General features: G+C 38.8%; 2 long non-coding RNA genes across 5 annotated transcripts in view; one reads left to right on the top strand and one right to left on the bottom strand.

Moving 5' to 3' along the window:
- LOC134810925 (uncharacterized) overlaps positions 1-21,266 on the bottom strand; it is a 262,210-nt gene that overhangs the window by 49,494 nt on the left and 191,450 nt on the right. For 3 of the 4 annotated variants that reach the window (XR_010159686.1, XR_010159689.1, XR_010159687.1), the window contains one exon: positions 9,000-9,121. The exons of the other annotated variant lie outside the window; for it this stretch is intronic. This is a non-coding gene — a long non-coding RNA (uncharacterized LOC134810925). The remainder of the gene's footprint in view (positions 1-8,999; positions 9,122-21,266) is intronic. 4 annotated transcript variants of the gene reach the window in all.
- Positions 11,188-17,881, top strand: LOC107976453 (uncharacterized). Its single transcript, XR_001720450.4, has 5 exons — positions 11,188-11,363; positions 15,498-15,593; positions 16,218-16,326; positions 17,497-17,588; positions 17,675-17,881. It is a non-coding gene; the product is annotated as an uncharacterized LOC107976453 (long non-coding RNA).

Below are 21,266 nucleotides of genomic sequence, written 5' to 3'. Positions count from 1 at the left end.
CAAGGGGAACTTCTTTAGATGAAGTAGATAAGGAAGTCTAATCCAAGGAGGAAATTTGTAAGCTGAGCCTTGAGAATGGTAAGAAGTAGCCAGCCATGTGAAAATCTTCAAAGAGAGTTACACAGGAAGATAAAAAAGCAAATGTAAATTCTTCAAGGCATGAATAAAATTGGTCTTTGTAGAAAAAAGCAATAACACAGACGTGCCCAGTGAGTAGAGAATGAGGGGTAAGTAAAAAGATGGCATTGGAAAGAAAAAAAGAGCAAGATTAGTTATGAGACAATGTGAATTTTGGATTTGATTAGTAAGGGTAATTAATGGGGTAGGTTATCTAATACCTACCCTGAGATACTGGCTTTCCCAAGTTCCTAGGAGTGTCACCTTATAGACATCACCAAGCTCAAGCTTTAGTTTTCTCATTTGTGAAAATAAGAGAGTCAATTAACCTAAACATTCTTTTCAAGGATAAATGAGGACATACTGATGTGTAAGTTATTTGTCAGTTTAGAGTGCTGGATATATGAGTACTATTTTTAGCATTACATTTTTCCTTTTTCTAAACTGAATATTTTGATTTCTTTACTCTTCAGTATATAGATATTACATAATCCTCTGTTTCTTCTTTATCCTGGTGTCCCACTCTAAGAACTAAAGTATTTAGGTTAACCAACAACGTAATTCCAAGCATTACTTTGCTTTGTGTTCATTCAAATCTGTCTCAGACTTATACAAAGAACATGATAGGGCAGCCTATGATGTCTGAGAGGGAGGACATAAAAGTTTAAAGCCACCTTTACGCTGTATCAGGAAATGGCATCCTCTTTTATGGGAACCTGACATATTCTCACTGATCTTATAGGCTAGTTTGTCCATTTGTATAATGGGGATAATAGCCTTCTAAATTAATTGGATGAAATAGCTGTGAGGAGGAGTCCTGAACTTCAGGTACCAAGATAATACCAATACTAACACGATCCCTCCCCCACAAAGTTAGCAAATTGTCTCTTAATGGATTTGAAGCTACTAGTATACCATTTAGTGCCCCACAGCAGTAATTTATTAAATGGAACCTGGTGTCATGAGCATGATATTCAAATGTAGCACCTGACCCACAGCAACGCATGCTTTCTTCTCTTACCAGTGATCTCAGGAACGTGGAATAAGGAAAATGAAAGAGAAAACAAACTCCAAACTTACAAATGCATTAAGAAAGAACTTATATTTTAGTAACAATTTCTCTAAAAATAAAAACTAGCATACTTATAAGTTACAAACAGTGACAAATTTTGTATGTATACATTTAGAGCATCTCTAATCCCAAAAATCTGAAATCCAAAATACTCTAAAATAATTTTTTGAGGGTCATTGGCCCTCAAAAGGTTGAAATACTCAAAAAGTTTGAAATGCATAAAGTTTCAGAACATTTCAGATTTTGGGCTTTTTTAGATTAGGGATACTCAACCAATATATAATGCAAATATTCCAAAATCTAAAAAATTCTGAAACCCGAAACACTTCTGAACCAAAGCATTTCAGATAAGGAATACTCAACTTGCATGAGATTTTATATGTATATACATTATGTATATATGATAGATCCTTTATCCAAATTCACTCCCATCTATTAGAAATCTTTTATCCACCAACTAAAGAAAAAATAAGAACATGTGAAAATAGAAAATGGAGAATTATTAGATGTATGAGAGATTAAATTTTAGTCCTATGGAAAAAAAAATATATGAAACCATTCCTCTTCTGCCAATCAAATTGTTTCAAATGAACCACCAGCCAACTAAAAGAAGGCTTTGCTGTCCCTCACAAGACTCAACATATTCCAGAAGGGAGAAATGTTGATAGCCATTTTTTTTTTCTAGCCCAAAATAAATTACACAGAATTTGTACCTGCTTTACAATAGAGTGCTGGGTTTTCAAACATGTAAGTCAGTTATTATATGTATCTATACCCCTGTTTCTCCATCACCTTGTTGTGTAGGTCACATATCACACGTTATGGTGCAGTAATAAGCAACTCTAAAATTTCAGTGGTTCAACACACAAACAAAAGTGCATTTTTTGCTCATGCACATTTTCCTGTTGTTCTGAATTCCAGTTCATATCTAGTGAACCAGGCTCTGCAAAACTCTATGAAACTGTCACTGCACCATCTGGAGCACACAGCCTCTTCAGCTGATACATCAGGGGAAGAGAGTGCTGGAGGATCTCACATCAAAATTTAATGCTTGACTGGGAAATAATACACAACCTTTCTGCCCACAACTATTTGTCCAGAACTAGTCAGATGGTCCTGCTATGACTAACTAGCAAGGAAGTATGCTCCTGCATCTCAGAAGAGGAGAACCAAATAATCATAAGTAGTAGAAGTAGAGGTAGTGATTGTCTAGTAGCTATTTTACTAAAAGTAGCTATTGAAGAAGTAGCTATTGTTCAACCCTTGGAACAATAATCCTCTCTGATTCTTTGAATACCTTCCATGTCTCAGTCTCTCCTTTTTCTACCTTTATTTTTCCTAAACATCTTTTTAAAGACATAACACATACACCATACTCTGCACTCATTTAAAGTGTTTTTCAGTATGCTAAGAGTTGTGCAACCATCATCGTAATACAATGTTAGAACTTTTTCATATCAATCTGAAAAGAAACTCTGCATTAGTTAATCTCCTTTTCTTACGGGACCATCACCACCCCACTTCTCACACCCTAGGAAACATCTCATCTGTTTTGTGTTTCTACAGATTTTTTTATTCGGGACATGTAAAATAAATGGAATCATACAACATATAGTCGTTTGTGACTGACTTGACATAGTAACATGTTTTAAAGGTTCATTCATATTGTAGCAAGTATCAGAAATTCATTTCTTTTTATTATGATTGAATAACATGTCACAATGTGGATATGACCCATTTATTTACCACTTCATCAGTTGATAGGCCTTTATATTGTTTCTATTATTAACTATTGTGAATAATTTTGCTATAATCATTTGTGTATGAATTAAAATGTGGACATATGCCTTCATTTCATTTGGGAATATGGCTACAAGTAGAATTACTGGATCATATCGTGCTATGGTTTTGTTGTGTCCCCACCCAAATCTCATCTTGAGTTGTAGTTCCCATAATCCCTACCTGTTGTGGGAGGGACCCAGTGGGAGGTAATTGAATCATGGGGGCAGTTATCCTTATGGTATTCTCATGATATTGAATGAGTTCTCATGAGATCTGATGGTTTTATAAGGGCTTTCCCCATTTTGCTCAGCACTTCTCCTTGCTGCCACCATGTGAAGAAGTGTTTGCTTCCCCTTCTGCCATGATTGTAAGTTTCCTGAGGCCTCCCCAGCCATGCTGAACTGTGAGTCAATTAAACCTCTTTCCTTTATAAATTACCCAGTCTTGGATATGTCTTTATTAGCAGCATGAGAACAAACTAATACATAGAGTAACATCATGTTTAATATTTTGAGGTACTGCTAAACTGTTTTTTAAAGTGGCTACTCAATTTTACAGTCCCATTAGTACCAGATGAGAGTTCCAATTTTTATTCATTCTCTCCAATACTTGTTATTGTCTGTCTTTGTTACTATAGCTCTCCTAGTGGGAAAAAGTAATATTTCATTGTGGTTTTGATTAGCATTTCCCTAGCAATTAATGATGCTGAGTATTTCTTCTGGCCATTTATATATATTCTTTAGAGGAATATCAACTGAGATATGTTACTCTTTTTTAAATTGGGTTATTTATATTTAATGATGGAGTTGTGAGATTTCTTTACACATTCTGGATAGAAATCCCAGTCTCTTTTTTGATATAAGATTGTAAATATATTCACCCATTCTAAGGTTTATATTTTTACTTTCTTGATAGTATTAGTTGCAGCATAAAAGTTTTAAATTTTGATGAAGTCCACTACAGGTTCTGTTTTATGGGTTTTTTTAGTGTTATGTCTAAGAAACCATTGCCTAGCCCAAGGTCATGAAGATTTACTCATGTATTTCCTGTGAAAATATTTGTATTTTAGCACTTACATTTAGGCATATGGTCCCCTTTGGGTAATATTTGCATATGGCATGAAGAAGGGGTCCAAATTTATACTTTTGCACATGGATAGCCAATTGTCCCAGCAAAATTGTTGGAAAGTCTGTTCTTTCTCCATTTTATTGTGTTGGCACCTTTATCAAAATCAATTGGCCATGGATGTAATGGCTTCTTTATGGATTCTCATTTACATTGATATAAATATTTATTGTGTACCACTCTTTCTTAATTACTATAGCTTTGCAGTAAGTTTTAAATTTGAGAAATGTGAGCCCTCCAACTTTGTTATTAAATACGAATAGCAAAGTCATTATCCTTGGCATTAAATATGAATTTAAAACTTGGCTTATCAATTCTGGGGGTAGGGAATAGCTAGCTGAGATTTTTACAGGAATTGTGCTGTATCTGTAGATCAATTGAGGAATATTGGAATCTTAACAATGTTAAGTTCTGATGAATTTCTTTCTGCATGTTTTATGGTTGTATCAGTTTTTTATTGCTGCTGTAACATTTTACTGCATATTTAGTGGACTTAATGGCTTAAATTACACAATGTTTTAGTTATTTTACATTTTTGTTTGTTTGTTTTTTAATCATTGGTCCATCACAGTGTTATGGGACTCAATCAAAATGTCAGCATGGCTGCCTTTCTCTCTGAAAGCTCTAGAAGAAAAGCAGTTTCTTTGTGTTTCCCAGTGTCCTCAAGCTGCCAGCATCCTTGGCTCATAGTCCCTTTCCATCTTCAAATCCAGCAATGGTGGGTTGAGTTTTTCTTTCTCATGTTACATCACTTATACCTTGGCTCTTATTCGTTCTTCTGCTTTCATGTCTACAAACCTTTGTGATTACACTGGAACAACCAAATAATGTAGGATAATCTCTCTATCATAAAGTCAGCTTATTAGCAACCTTAATTCTTCTTTTCCATGAAACAAAATATATTCACAATTTCCAGGGATAAGGGTGTTATCTTTGAGGAAGCATTATTCTGCCTGCTGCAGTAATTCAATGTACTTGTCTTGCACTCTTTTTGTTAAACTCATCCTTAAGTATATTTTTCTTTTCTATAATATTGTAAATATAAATATCTTTTTAATTTGGGGTTAGTTATAAAAGCAATTGATTTCCACATGTTGATCTTGTATTCACTCATGTTGCTGAACTTGTCTATTAATTCTTGTGGTGTTTTAGTGGATTCCTTAAGATTTTCTAATTAATAAGATCATGTCACCTGAAAATACAGACATTTTCACTCCTTAATTACAAATATAGATAACTTCTATTTATTTTTTTTTCTAATTTCCCTGACTGGAACCTTTGCACAATGTGAACAGTAGTGGCAATAGTAGTCATTCTTGTCTTGCTCTTGATTTTAAAGAAAAAATATTATGTCTTTCACCTTTAAGTATGATGTTGCATGTGAGATTTTTCATAGGAAGCATTTATCAGATAGTTGACTGTTCTGTATTTTTTAACAATACCCTGGGGGTGTAAATTGCTCCACTATCTGATCCAATTAAATAGGGACTCTTTTAAAGGGAAAGGGTGCTGAGACTTTGAGGTTGCTCAGACCTCAGGGAGGCATTTTTTAGCTGTCTCTCTGCCTGGTTTTCTCTGGTCATCTTCAACTGCTCTACCAATTCCACTGTTGCTGTAAGATCTTGTAGCTATCAGTTTCCTTTTAGTTGCTCACCACTAAGATATCTATTGTTTTTGGCAGTGCCCTTGGGCATGATATTTCCCATACTGTTTTAAATAAAGCCAGTGTTGTTTGGGAGAGTTATACTCATGTCCTATTGCCACTGTAACAAATAACTGCAAACTTAGAGACTTAAATAACAGGTATCTATTCTATTACAGTCTTTAGGTAAGCGTTTAAAGTCAAGGTGCTGGCAAGGCTATGTTCCTTCTGCGAGTTCCATGGGAGAATCAGTTTATTTGCTTTTCAGCTTCTAGAGTCTATTAGCATTCCTTGGCTTGAGGCCTTCTCTAAATTACTCCAACTCTTGCATTTATCATTACATATACTTGTGTCTCTCCCTCTGACCTTCAGCTTTCCATCTTATAAGGACCCTTTTCATAACAATGGAACCACCCAGATAACCCAGGATAATCTTTTCATCTCAATATCCTTAATTTAATCAAATTTGAAAAGTGTCTTTTGCCATGTAAGGTAATATCTTTGCATGTTCTATGTATTAAGACATGGACATCATTGGAAAAACCTTGTTCTGCTTCAGCTGTGAGGTTCTTTGTGCGTAAGTCTTGTCTCTTTCCATGGGCAGAAAATCCATGTCATTGGATGAGATATTGGCCTACTTCTCCCAGAGTAGCAACCCTGAACTCAGAGGAGATTTTAGACCCTTGTCTTCTGTGCTTGCCCCTCCTCGTGTGGAACTTCTGCCCTACAAGCAAGCGGTGGCAGACAGGTGCATTCAAGGCCAAGGATTCTTTACCTGATTCACCTAGAGCAGAGCCTTCACTCTGAAAGTGGTGGCTGTATCAGGAAAGAGCTCTGGAACAGAGTTATCTATAATCTGGAACTGAGACTATTACGGGGGGGTCCTTGTTCCCAGAGCTCCCAAGATGGTGGCAGGCTGCTTCCAAGATGGCGGCAATCTTCCTATTCTCTGACCTTGGGTTCTTGGCCTCACAGATTCCAAGGAATGGAATCTTGGGCCATGCAGTGAGTGTTATAGCTCTATTAGAAGCTGTGGGTCATGGAAGAGAACCGTGAAACCCAGCAACTAGTGTTCAGCTCACTTAGGATGAACCCAGGCACTTAGCCGTGCCGGAACAATGTTGAGCCTTTAGCCCAATCAGGAGCAGCTATGGACACCTCGCTGGATCAGGAGCACAGCGGACACCCTGCCAGATCCAGAGGGGTGGAAGTCAGTGGACGGCCTGCTATGGCAGCAAACAGCAGTGGTGAACGGCGAGCAAAAGCTCAGCTCAAACCGTAACACACACGGACCACAAGAGTGTGCAGCTGCAAGATTTAATGTAGTGAAAACAGAGCTCCAATACAAAGGGAAGGGACCCAAAGGGGGGTAGCTGTTGTCTGATCCAATGCCTGGTTTATATCCTGATCATTGTCCCTCCCACTGTGCTCTCAGGCAATAGAAGATTGGCTATTTCTTTACCTCCTGTTTTTGCCTAATTAGCATTTTAGTGAGCTCCCTTTACTACCTGATTGGTCGGGTGTGAGCTAAGTTGCAAGCCCCCTGTTTAAAGGTGGATGCAGTCACCTTCCCAGCTAGGCTTAGGGGTTTTCAGTCAGCCTAGGAAATCCAGCTAGTCCTGTCTCTCAAGACTATGAAATGTGCCTCTGGCCTACCCTCCCTGGTTTAACTGCAGTCTTCAACTGAAAATTTGGTGAAGACGTAGCCCCATGTTGTTGGTAAATATGTCTGGAGTATAGCTCCCCTCACACTCAGCTGGGGAGAAGAGGGAGTGGTATGAGTGGATTATGGTTCAAATGCCACGAGCTCACTGTTCTTACCAAGATTTAGTAGATTTTCTTAAGTATATTTTTCCTCTATCTACTATAGCCCCGTAGGACCATTTCTGGAGACTTTGAATGTTTTTATATGTTTTATTCACAATTTTCAGTGGTTAAGTGATTGCTTCATTGGCAATAGTTTCCACCATGCTTTCCCTGTTACCATTACAGAAGTTTTTCTCCAATGTACCCTTTTATGTTGTGACATGCTATGATTCCCTCTGCCCTACAACTCCCACTCACTCCAATAGAATGGAACCACCTATTCAAGAGATGCCAGACACATTATTACCAATGTTGTTTTTTAAGAAATTTTTTTATTTCCATAAGTTACTGGGGAACAGGTGGTGTTTGACTACATGAGTCAGTTCTTTAGTGGTGACTTGTGAGATTTTGGTGCACCCACCACCCGAGCAGTGTACACTGCACCCAATTTGTAGTCTTTTATCCCTCACCCCCTTCCCATCCTTTCCTTCTGAGTCCCCAAAGTCCACTGTGTCATTCTTATGCCTTTGCCTCCTCATATCTTAGCTCCTACTTATGAGTGAGAATATACGATGTTTGTTTTTCCATTTTGGGGTTACTTCACTTAGAATAATATTCTCCAATCTCATCCAGGTTGCTGCAAATGCCATGAAGTTATTCCTTTTTATGGCTAAGTAGTATTCTATCTCATATATATATATATCATATATATGTGATATATATGATATATATGATATATATGTGAAATATATGTGATATATATGATATATATGATATATTTATAATATATATCACAGTTTCTTTATCCACTCGTTGATTAATGGGCACTTGGGTTGGTTCCACATTTTTGCAATTGCGACTTGTACTGCTATAAACATGCGTGTGCAAGTATCTTTTTTGTATAATGACTTCTTTTCCTCAGAGTAGATACCCAGTAGCGGGATTGCTGAATCAAATGGTAGTTCTACTATTAGTTCTTTAAGGAATTTCCACGTTATTTTCTCCATAGTTGTACTAGCTTACATTCCCACCAGCAGTGTAGCAGTATTTCCTGTTCACCACATCCACGCCAACATATATTATTTTTTATTTTTTTATTATGGTCATTGTTGCAGGAGTAAGGTGGTATCACATTGTGGTTTTGATCTGCATTTCCCTGATAATTAGTAATGTTGAGCATTTGTTATGTTTGTTGACCATGTGTATATATTCTTTTGAGAATTGTCTATCCATGTCCTTAGCCCACTTTTTGATGGAACATGATCAAGGGGGTTTTATAGCAGGGATGCAGGGATGGTTTAACATATGCACATCAGTAAATATGATACACCACATAAACAGAGTTAAAAACAAAAATCACATAATCATCTCAATAGACGTAGAAAAAGCATTTGACAAAATCCAGCATCCTTTGTGATTAAAACTCTTAACAAAATCAGCATACAAGAGACATACCTCAATGTAATGAAAGCCGTCTATGACAAACCCGCAGCCGACATAATACTGAACGGGGAAAAGTTGAAAGCATTCCCTCTGAGAACTGGAACAAGACAAGGATGCCCACTCTCACCATTTCTCTTCAACATAGTACCGGAAGTCGTAGACAGAGCAGTCAGACAAGAGAAAGAAATAAAGGGCATCCAAATCAGTCAAGGGGAAGTCGAACTGTCACTATTTGCTGATTATATGATTGTATATCTAGAAAACCTTAAAGACTCCTTTTGTAAAAATTGTATTAGGACATGCCTTCCATTTGTTCACTGACAGATTGTAAAAACTCCATGTCCAAGATCTCTAAGATGAAGCTACAGAGGACAACACGATGATTTTTCCCACACTTTACATGCTGACTAACTCAAATCACTGTTTCCTGATGTCTGCCCTGAATTATGTTATTTTCATATGCGTGCTTCTTTTCTCTGAGCTGAAGCTCATAGTTTCTTTGCTCCTTTTAAATTTCACTTTGAGTCTTTAACTATATTGTCTCTATTCTGTCTTTATGTCTTCCTTTTAGCACTTCCTTTCCTTACTGTCTTATTTAAAATTAAACATCCTCTCTATCTGTAATTCACCTCTTATTTATTTCTGATGTTCAAGGTTTTTATATAGCAATTAATAATCAGGTAATCTTGAAATTAGGATTGTTGATGTCTTTCTAATTCGAAGAGGTTTTGAGGTTCCAGGTGGGCCCAGAGACTCTGAAATTTACTCCAGTTCCATCTCTTGTTGCTAATCCCCAATAGACCCTTGACATATGGTTCCTTGCCTTATTTATCATTTTCTGCACTGATACTCTCACACAAGCATTTCACAGGAGTTTAAAAAGAAAGGCTGGGACAGTAAGGAATGAATGTTGACTTCAGGGAGAACTAAAGAGGAAGTTTAGAGAGCATATAAGCTTAAAAAATGCAAAACATTTTCAAAGGGGATTGATTTGATAAGAAAAATAATAGAAGGGTAGGGGACAGGGAATAATAAATTTAGTTGATTCTTAAATGATTCAACTAATCTAGATGAAATAGGAGAAGACTGAGGAGAGGTTCTGGAGCCTAAAACATTAGGCTCTGGAATCTCAAATTCTCCCTCTCAGCAACGTCTTTTTATTCCACCCTTCCTTTCCTCTTGTCTCCCAAAAATATGTCACAGAGATAGAAATAAACAAAAAAAGGTTAAGAATTGTACTTTAAGCATAGTGTCAGAATTTATCTTATGGAGGAGGCTGTCTTTTGATTAGCAAAACAAACTGGCATAACTTTTTAACTGAAAAATAGGCTTCAGATTATTTCCTAGTAGGTTGGGAAACAACCTAAAAATTAATGAATAAATAAACAGAATGCATTGCTTAATAAGCAAGAGGAGCAACAACAAGTAGCATTTAGTGAGCTCGTACTATGAACCACATATATTTACAGGCATTACATATGCAACAATTTCTTTAATCTTCACCATCCTATGAGGTAGGTATTTCTAGTGGTCTCATTTTACAGATGGAGAAGATAAATCATAAATTGATCAGTAACTTTCTCAATGTCACCAGAGTAATGATAGGGCAGGGATTTGAAAACTAAGTATTCCTCCATTCTGTCCACAGCAAGAAATATAGAAAGATACTTGACAAAAAGATGGCTGGGAAGAGAAGTGTGGGAACCCTAATGAAAAAATAATGGAGGAGAGCTGACATGAATCAGAGGAAGACAAATATGGAAAGATGACCATGACTGGAACTTAGCGCATGGAGAGAAAGTCAGCTGGTGAAATTCTGTATTCACCAGAAAGATAGATTTTTTTTTTTTGACAGAGTATCTCTCTGTCGCCCAGGCTGGAGTGCAATGGTACAATCTTGGGTCACCGCAACCTCCACCTCCTGGGTTCAAGCAATTCTTCTGCCTCAGCCTCAGCCTCCCGAGTAGCTGGGATTATAGGCAAGCACTACCACACCCGGATAACTTTTGTATTTTTAGTAGAGACAGGGTTTCACTATGTTGGTCAGGCTGGTCTTGAACTCCTGACCTCAGGTGATTCACCTGCCTCAGCCTCCCAAATTGCTGGGATAATAGGCATGAGCCACCATGCCTCACCTCTAGATTTTTTAGAAATATAGTTATTTAATATTCAACTTTAAACAATTATTTTTTTCTGTGCTGAGACATAAACATTTTCTAATAACTCAAGCTTTCAATAACAATCTGCTATGTGTTGCCAGGGTCTTGGAGAAAACCAAAGACAAAGGAACCATCTTCTTCCCTGAGGTCAACAATGGAAGGAGACGTAGAAGACACAAAAACAAGAACTTGGCAGGCTCAGGACATGACAACGGAGGTGATTTTTTTTTTAAAATTATTATTATACTTTAAGTTTTAGGGTACATGTGCACAATGTGCAGGTTTGTTACATATGTATACATGTGCCATGCTGGTGTGCTGCACCCATTAACTTGTCATTTAGCATTAGGTATATCTCCTAATGCTATCCCTCCCCCCTCCCCCCACCCCACAACAGTCCCCAGAGTGTGATGCTCCCCTTCCTGTGTCCATGTGTTCTCATTGTTCAATTCCCATCTATGAGTGAGAACATGCGGTATTTTGTTTCTTGTCCTTGCGATAGTTTACTGAGAATGATGATTTCCAATTTCATCCATGTCCCTACAAAGGACATGAACTCATCATTTTTTATGGCTGCATAGTATTCCATGGTGCATATGTGCCACATTTTCTTAATCCAGTCTATCACTGTTGGACACAACGGAGGTGATTTTTAAGACATCATCTTGGAAGTCTGCAAAAAGTTGAGGGAGGCCACTGAATTCCCTTGACTAACAGAAAGGGATTCAACATAAGTTCATTATGAGTTGAGGTGACACTGTCAAGGCTGGGGACTTGAAAATACACAGGAAGCTATCCTCTCAGAGACATGAACACTGCATCCCTAGGCTCTGTGCTTTGCACCCGCTGGGCCTCAGGCAAGATGTGGAGCCATTGTGCCCATACTTTTATTCTTTATGCATAAAAATTGTACATATTTATAGGGCAAATGTGACATTTTAATATATGCATACAATGTGAAATGATCAAACCAGAGTGTTTGTGATATTGATTACCTCAAATATTTATTGTTTCTTTCTGTTGAGAACACTCAAAATCCTCTCTTCTGGTTATTTTGAAATATACTATAAATTATTGGTAACTATAGTCACCTTACTATGCTATAGAATACCAGAACTTATTCCTTCTATCTAAGTATAATCTTTTTTTTTTTTTTTTTTTTTTTTTTTTTTTTTTTTTTTTTTGGAGATGGAGTCTTGCTCTGTTGTTCAGGATGGAGTGCAGTGGTGCAGTCACAGCTCATTGCAGTCTTGACTTCCCAGGCTCAGGTGATCCTCTCACCTCAACCTCTCGAGTAAATGGAACCACAGGCATGCACCACTATGCCTGGCTAATTTTTAAATTATCTGTAGAGATGTGGGCTTGCTATGTTGCCCAGCCTGATCTCGCACTCCTGGGCCCAAACAATCCTCCCACCTCAGCTTCCCAAAGTGCTGGCATTACAGGCATGAGCCACTGCTCTGGGCTCTAACTCTTTTTATCTAAATATGCTTCTCCAGTTAGCTGGCTAGCTAAATGGATGGATAGACAGATAAAAAGATGGATGGATGGATGGATGGATAGATGGATGGATGCATGGATGCATGGATGCATGGATGGATGGATAGATTAAATAGAAAGATAATAATTAAGTATTGATAATAATCTTTTGATAAATTTAAACTATTCCCTCATTTATTTCCATTGTCATGCATTATTTTTGTATATTTTATTCTTATTGGAATATGATATTGACAAGCATTAAATAAAAAATTATTGTATATTCCTAAACAGATAGATCCTCGAGTTTAAAAAGTTTCAGTAAGTCATACTGGCATTGTAAAATCCGGTAATTAGGTAATTTTATTCATTCATTGACTTATTCGCGTATTACAAACATTTCTTGAACACATCTTTCTAAAAAGTATATTAGAGATCAAAGTTCAATGGGAAGATATATAAAATGTTACTGTGGGGGGCCAGGCATGGTGGCATGCCTGTAATCCCAGCACTTTGGGAGGCTGAGGTGGAAGGATTGTTTAAGCCTAAGAGTTCAAGACAAGCCTGGGCAAAATGGCAAGACTCTGACTCAACAACAACAACAAAAAATTAAAGAAAAAAGTTGGTTGTGGTGGTGTTTACCTGTAGTTCCAACTACTCTGGAGGCTGAGACAAGAGGATCACTTGAGCACAGGAGTTTAAGGCTGCAGTAAGCTGTGATCATGCCACTGTACTCCAGCCTGAGTGCAGTAAGCTGTGATCATGCCACTGTACTCCAGCCTGAGTGACAGACAAAGACCCCATCTCTAAAGAAAAAATAAAATAAATAAATGTATATACAATTTTACCGTGGTGGATGATTTTGATAATGAGTTAGGGTGTGACTAAATCAGGGTATAAAATAACACTTTATTGGTGTTTTGGCTAGATATTAAGAAATCTGTTTTTCCTTTCTCTACCACTTCTTTCCCAGAAAGAAAATAAATGCAGAGCATGAAAAACTAACCCTTACATATTATGTAAGGATTTAGGTGTTAAACTCCATTGTAGAAACTGATAACTTCACCTAAACCATTTGGTAGGCTCCTTTCATATATACCAAGAAGGATGGAATTTTACTGAGAAAAAACTTTTAGTAAGACAGGATTAAGGTATTTCTCTACCATCATGAAGCCAGAAGGTCAGGTATAATCACTCTGAAGCAAAGAAAGTCGAAGTCAGAGAACATCTGCTGGTGTCTGTGTTCCTCACAGGTGGGAGGGCAACCAGAGAATTTATCCTGTTGCATCAAATGAGATGACTGGAGCTGTCTGCTCCAGACCTGGTCATCTGAGACAGCAGACTTGGACCCAGCAGCAAGCGTTGAAGGATGGAGGGAGGAGGCGACAGAGAACATGCATAAATCACCAAGCTAGAGAAGCCTCAAGTATCTTCCCTTAAATGCATGCAAAAGGAATCCTGAAAAGAATGAGAGAAAGAGAAATAGTCAAGCCTGCTTTTAGACTGCACAGACCTGGGCTAACCTGTTAATGTCCTTGGAATCTTTACCCCTAGAAAACAGAGGACAGTTAGTGCCGTAGACTCTGACCAGCTTGGTTTGTGACTCACTCTCCCTACTGGTGGGAAGTAGAATCATGACCAGAAACCTTGATCTTGAGGAGATCAAAAAACACAGAGCAAAGATCAAGAACAAGGGGAGTAGGAGCAAGAAAAACTCGAGCATCCCTGCCGCAGTAGAGGAGAAAGTTACAAAGGAGTAGAGGTAATCCTGATGCCCAGAAAATGAGCAGAAGCTGGCTGGAAATCATTCTTTTCATAGTCACTGCCCTCTTGGGCAGCCTGGCATTCCTGGTAACCTAAAGCCCAGTCCCATTTCTGCCCCCAGGTTGCATGAAATAGCCCTAACATTTGTAATTAATGCCTTAATTTTATTAAACTAGCAGAAAGCAGTTTCTATTATAATCCCAATTTGTAAATGGATATAAACTCTTGCCTTTTGTAAGGCTATGCCAGTGGGTAGTGTGATAAAAATGAATTGGCAAAACTTCTGCCTTTAAAAATTAACAGTAGGGAAGATGGGCAGATAGTTAAAAACCACTGTGTCAAACCACTGAAGGGCTATCATTATCTCCAAGCTTCAGATGAGGGAATTGAGAAGCCAAGTCATTCAATACCTTGCTCAGCATCCACAACAAGAAATTCAGGGTTGAGCACCTACCAATCACAGAACACAGGCTAAATCCAGGAGAACCAGGAGGCAATTCCAAAGTGAGCAGCTCACTTGGCACTGCTCCTATCCAGAGTCTTTGGACCATGGATTCAACATCCTTCCATGGACTCAAATCTCTTTATTTTGGAGATACCTTTGGAGAACAAAATTACAAGTTTCTCAGAGGCATGGCTTATGAGAAATTTAGCTTGCCTGGCTTATGAATAATCAGATGATCCAGTGACTTTTGGGGTGAAATAAGCACTATGCTTAAAATGGAAAAGATTTAGTGTGTGTAATTAAATTGCTCTGTAAGAATAGCCACAGAAGTTCCATGTGTTTAAATCCACAATTTCATTAATGTTCTGAAGATAATCTAGGGAAGTCATACATCAGTTAGGTGTGGGGCAAATAGCCCTGGGACACAAAAACCCTGAGATCTAATATTGCTCTGAATCGTTTTCATAGGATGACTAGGGACAAGCCATTCATTCTTTCTAGAACTCAGTTTTCTCATCAGAAAATGAAAAGATCAGACTGGATGAACACTGGCTCCTTGCAGACATGCTAATTTGTAAATAAAACTTTATACTTATACAGTGTTAAAAATGAGGAATGAGTTCAATGTTGGTGTAATCTATTTTCTTTCTCTCCTCTTTCTAGAAGAACACCAATATGGATCAAGGAAGGATTGAAAGACAGTAAAGGGCACACTAGGACTCTGTACAAAGAGGGAGAGAAGATACAGCCTCTTCCTATGTATGATTCTCTTTCTTCCTCCCTATGTGGATAGCTGCAGTCGTAAATGAGTCCATTAGGACCTGCTATTGATTAATGTGTCCTTGTCCTTGTCCTTGGAAAGTCCTTTGCAAACAAAATAAGTTTGTGGGGCAAGAAAACATAGAATGAGTGGCTCAGGGTGTCTCTACATTATTAGAGAATTTGGGGAGTGTTGTATGTGCCCCCTGAAGTTACAACTGAGATGTAAAGATTGGGAAGATGGAATTACTAGAGAGGATGGAAAGGAATAAAGAGTTTGCAGTTGTTTTGTTTGTCTCCTGCTTGTACCGACAGGACCCAGCACGAGGAGACAGGGAACAAAGAGTTATTTACAAGGTCCTGGAAATTTAGCTTATCTGGAAGCCTGGGTTTAACTGTAATTGTCTGCATTAAGCCTGCTGAGGATACACACTGTTGGTTTCAGAATAGGCCCAAGAATAACCATATTCAAGCGCTTCAGTTCTTTCCATTATGAATACAACACCCTAGGGCAGGTTTCTAAGGGCCCTGACAATTTGAATTACTGTCTTTTCCTACTTGCCTGCTTGCGACTGAGCTTACAAGGAAATGACTTTAAACAATGTCACACCTCTTTACCCACAGACACAGTTTGCAGGACCTCATTCGCACTCCAATGACAATGAAAGGAAGGGGGTGTCGGGCAGAGAAGCAAAGAGCTCCGGTTCTCACCATCACACGGTAGCGGTAGCGGGTAAGCCCCCCGCAACCTTGGCAAAGTCATTCCCCAGTTCCTGCACTCACTTTCCCTATCGTGGCAAAATGAAGGGCTGGACTAGAAGAGAGAATCTTTCTTTATGAATCTTTCCAATTTTTAACTCCATTCAATTCAACAAACATTTGCAGGGTGGATACTATGTTGCACTCACGGAGCTACACAGCTCCCAGCTGTATAATTTTTTTTTATTCCATGGAAAACTAGAGTCAGGTAATTTTCATGCAATTTTTAGCATGAAATCACTGGACTGGGAGCCACAAGACCTAGGTTCTGCTTACAGCAACATCATAAAATATTTGTGTGATCTTTACAGTTACATTAGCCATCTGGGTTTTAGTTTCATCATCTGTAAAAGGAGAAGGAAACATGAGCATTATGTTGATAGTTCACAGGCAGTCTGAAGTATTTTGTCATCCACCAGTCTTTTTTTTTTTTTTGAGTGGGAGTTTTGCTCTCGTTGCCCAGGCTGGAGTGCAATGGCGAGATCTCGGCTCACCGCAAACTCAGCCTCCTGGGTTCAAGCAATTCTCCTGCCTTAGCCTCCCAAGTAGCTGGGATTATCATCATGGGCCACCATGCCCAGCTAATTTTGTATTTTTAGTAGACATGGGATTTCTCCATATTGTTCAGGCTGGTCTCGAACTCCCGATCTCAGGTGATCCACTTGCCTTGGCCTCCCAAAGTTATGCAATTACAGGCGTAAGCCACCGCGCCCGCCCTCATCCACCAGTCTTATAACCACCATGCACTGAAGGCATATTCTGTGCTACTTGTCAGATAAGAACTGAGGATTTGGAGAAAAATAAATAACCTGTGTAGTTCTTACAATAAATTAGAAAGGGTACTTAGATTTATTCTCTTTTGACTTTGCCTTATTCAGGAAATCTTCCCTGAGGCATAATCAGAATTTTTTCTCCTCCCTCTTTTTCCTGGAATCTTGAGCATTGTTTTAGTAGGAAGTTATTGTACAGCATAGACCTGGTTAATTTACATTCCTGTCTTCCCTTTCAGTCTGGGAGTCCTTGAGGACAGATCTTGGCCACTAGGTTTTCTGTATTTACAATTCTTATACAGGTTCTGCAACCTAGCAGGTGCTCAATGTAAGTGCTTCCTAATGATTCCCTGTCACTTATTACTCTATTCCAGGTGTAAGTTTGTTCCCAACATACCAGACAGAGAGCAACTCTCACCAGAGAAGATCCCAATGTGTTTTATGCTAGATCTGACTTTAATTAAGTGTAAGTTGATTAGCTAATTTTACATTTGTTCATTCACTTGGAATATTATAAAGCAAAGCCTCGTTCTCCTCTCCTTCCCGTTGTAGGTAGACAATGCTCCCATCAGTGCTGGAACTGGCCCCGGTAACTTGCTTTAGCTGATGGAATGTTACCAAACACAACATGATCAAAGGCTTGAGAGATGATTTCCCTCCTGTGCTTCCGCAATTACCATGAAAAGAACATGGCCTGGTGGTCCCTGATCCCCAAAGAATGACGGACACCTGGAAAAAGCTTGGAGTAACAGATTCATGAGCAAGAATAAATAATTATTGTTTTAATTCATTGTGTTTTGAGATAATTTATTATTCAGCACTTTGATAACCAAAGATGACTGATGTGAATAGAAAACCATAGCTGAATCATTCCTTTAGACATCTTGAGGCTTCTCTCTCCATTACCTCTCCAAATTCTAGAGAATATATTTGCTCAATAGAGATTGAGAAAACAAAAAATGTAGGACGTTGGGTACGGAGATTAAGGGCACAGTCATTGCCTTCAAAGAACTCACAGTCGTGTAGGAGAGGCAGATAAGTAAATTGATGAATACAGTAAGATGTTACATGTGCTTTGAGAGGCTGAGGCCACACATATATGGGCAGCTATGAACGACCACGTAGAGGGACACCTGAACAAATCTAGCAGGTAAGTGAACTTACTGAAAGCTTTTAAGAAGTGGTGATGTTAAGCTGAGTTTTGACAGATCAGTAAGAAATAATAAAATGTAGAGAGATTAAAGGTGATAAAGCAGAAGGAGTAATATGTGCAGTCTCTTGAGTAAAAGAGAGCATGACATGATGAAATACAGAAAACATCTCAGACTTTGAAATCAGAAGGGTAGTGGGTTTACATCTTGACTCCACCACTTACCAACTATACTAATTTGCATAATACTTAGCTTCACTAAGACTCAGTTTTCTTAACTATAAAATGGGAATAGTTTTACACTCCTTGCAAAAGTAGCTGTGAATGTTAGATATAACACAAGCAGAAGAAGACGTGCAGAGGTAGCTAGTGATGAAGAGGAGGGCAGCAAGAGAGTGAAGAGAAAGAGGAGGGGAATAGAGAGGAAGAAGAGGAAAATAATGCAGTTAAGCTTTTCTTGTGCATCAAAGCAAGGAGGTAAATCTGTTGCAGACCCTTTAAAATGGCTTTAGAAAGAAATTAAACAAAATGTTTCTAGCAGAGATGAATAACCAGCAAGTTTCATTTCTGGTGGTGTGACTCCTACAGAAGCAAACATCTCTAGCCTTCCATAGTGCTTGGAGTGGCACCTTGCCTGCTCAGTCAGCTCTACCATGCTTTGTGAGGGTGTCCCAAGCCCACTTTGATTGGGATCTTCAAAATTTGGAGCATTGTCATGTGAGAAGGAGATTTGGGGTATTGGAATTTAAATTCTCACTGCTCACCTGTGCTACAGTGCTGCAACTTCCCTCCATCTCCAAACACAGCTCTTACCACTCTCCCCCTTACTCACTAGCTCGCACATGTATGGGCCATCCTTTGATTTCTCATAGACACCGAGATTTGCTCTTCCTCAAGGTCTTTGCCTTTGCTGTTTACTCTGCTTAGAATTTTTCTCCAGAATTTGCATCTTTGTTTTTCACAGCTGACTGCTAGTCAAAACTCAGGTTCTAATTCCAACAATTCCCCCTCAAAGATATTTTTTTCCCTGACAACCCACTTGTGATGATGCATTTCAAAGATAATTTATATGAAATCATGTATTTCAAATGTACACCTTTACTATCTCTTTCCTATTCACACTCAGTCTAACTACATGAGTGAGATCTTCTAAGCCTGAAGCCTAGAAAAATGACTGGAAAACCATAGGTGTCCAATGATTCTGTACACACACACACAGAGAACTAATTGGCATAATGTCTAAGGACACAGGGTCAGCTCAATAAGAGGCTAATTTATCTAACCCAAATCTTCCTCAAAATGGAATGGGGGATATTCATGAAACTCTGAAGCAGAGTATAAAAGGCAAGAACAGGATCTGGATCGGGGTGAGAGATGAGGCAAGAGATGTCCCAGAGTGTAATTCATGTAGATTCTTAACTGTCACATTGCCAAATCACATTTTATTGTTTAGATAACATAGAGTCTTTGAACAGTGTATTAATCAGGACTTTTGTTTAAAAAATAAAATCAATCTAGCTATCTCAAGCAGGAAAAGAAATATTTATTATATTACAGCACTCACAGAGCCTCTGAGAGGATCAGATGTCTTGGGATTGGTGTTATACAGCCATTAATAAAGAAGCTAGGACACGACCCTCTGCACACACCATGGGGCTTGTCTAGCAGAAATGCTACTGCCCCCACGGCCATCCTGGGCAACTGACTCTACAACTGGGTACCAGAAATGTCACCAGAGCTGTCTCAGAGTAGGTGATCAGGTTGCTCACTTCAACTTTCAGGTGTCACAGGTGTGCATCTGCTTTGCAGGATCTTGGACCTACGTGAAACTTCGGCTGCAAGAGTGTCTAGGTATTGCAGCTCTTCTCTTTTCAACCTCTCCAGTGAAGAAACATATGTCAGGAAACCAGGGGTGGGGGTGAAATAAACCAGCCCACTCTCTTCCACCAGTCTTATCCTCACAAAACATTAGTCCTGGCAGGGATTCCAGAGAGTTTTGCACGGTGTAGAAAGTGGGAATAGATACTTTCTAAGGTATCTTCCAACATTGGGATTCTTTGACTCTTTGGGGCTCAGCTTCTTGAAGACAATATAAGTTAAGGGAATGGTATTATTTTTTATTAAATAACTGTCATGTTTCCCAACACTAAGCCAAGAGTCTTGCCTATATTGATTTATAAAATCCTCTCAGAAATTCCATCAGGTAAGGGATGAAAATTCTACCAGATATTAGTCTGTTCTCACTCTGTGAATAAAGACATGTCTAAGACTGGGTAATTAATAAAGGAAAGAGGTTTAGTTGACTAACCGTTCCAAATGGCTGGGGAAGCCTCACAATCATGGTGGAAGCAAAGGAGGAGCAAAGTCACATCTTACAATGCAGCAGGCAAGAGAGCATATGCGAGAGAGAGCTCCCTTTTATAAAACCATCAGATCTTGTGAGACTTATTCACTATCAAGAGAACAGCATGGGAAAGACCCATCCCCATGATACAGTTATCTCCAAATGGGTCCCTTTCACAATACATGGAAATTATGGGAGCTACAACTCAAGATGAGATTTGGATGGGGACACAGCCAAACCATATAAAGGACCATCTCTTTTTTTCCACTCACCTTCTGACTTTCTGTCCATGTATGTTTCCTGAGCTGGGATTCTCTATTCTAAATGAAGAAAAGTTGATTTCCAGAACTCAGAATACTTATTAAGCCGCATATTTTTTCCTATGTGGGTGCAGGGTTGTTGGCCTTTAAAAGTCAGCACCAGGCCAAGATGGCTGAATAGAAACAGTTCCGGTCTGCAGTTCTCAGCAAGACCAATGCATAAGACGGGTGATTTCCGCATTTCCAACTGAGGTAGACTGTTCGTCTTATTGGGTGCAACCCATGGAGAATAAGCAGAAGCAGGATGGGGCATCTCTTCACCTGGGAAGTGCAAGGAAGTGCACAGAGCCCGGGGACCTCTCTCACAAGGGAAGTGGTGAGGGACTGTGC

Source organism: Pan troglodytes, chromosome 7 (assembly GCF_028858775.2).
Source record: "Pan troglodytes isolate AG18354 chromosome 7, NHGRI_mPanTro3-v2.0_pri, whole genome shotgun sequence".
In the NCBI taxonomy this organism is placed as follows: Eukaryota; Metazoa; Chordata; class Mammalia; order Primates; family Hominidae; genus Pan; species Pan troglodytes.
Note: the sequence above shows the minus strand (reverse complement) of the source record. Positions and strands in the feature narration are given on the sequence as shown.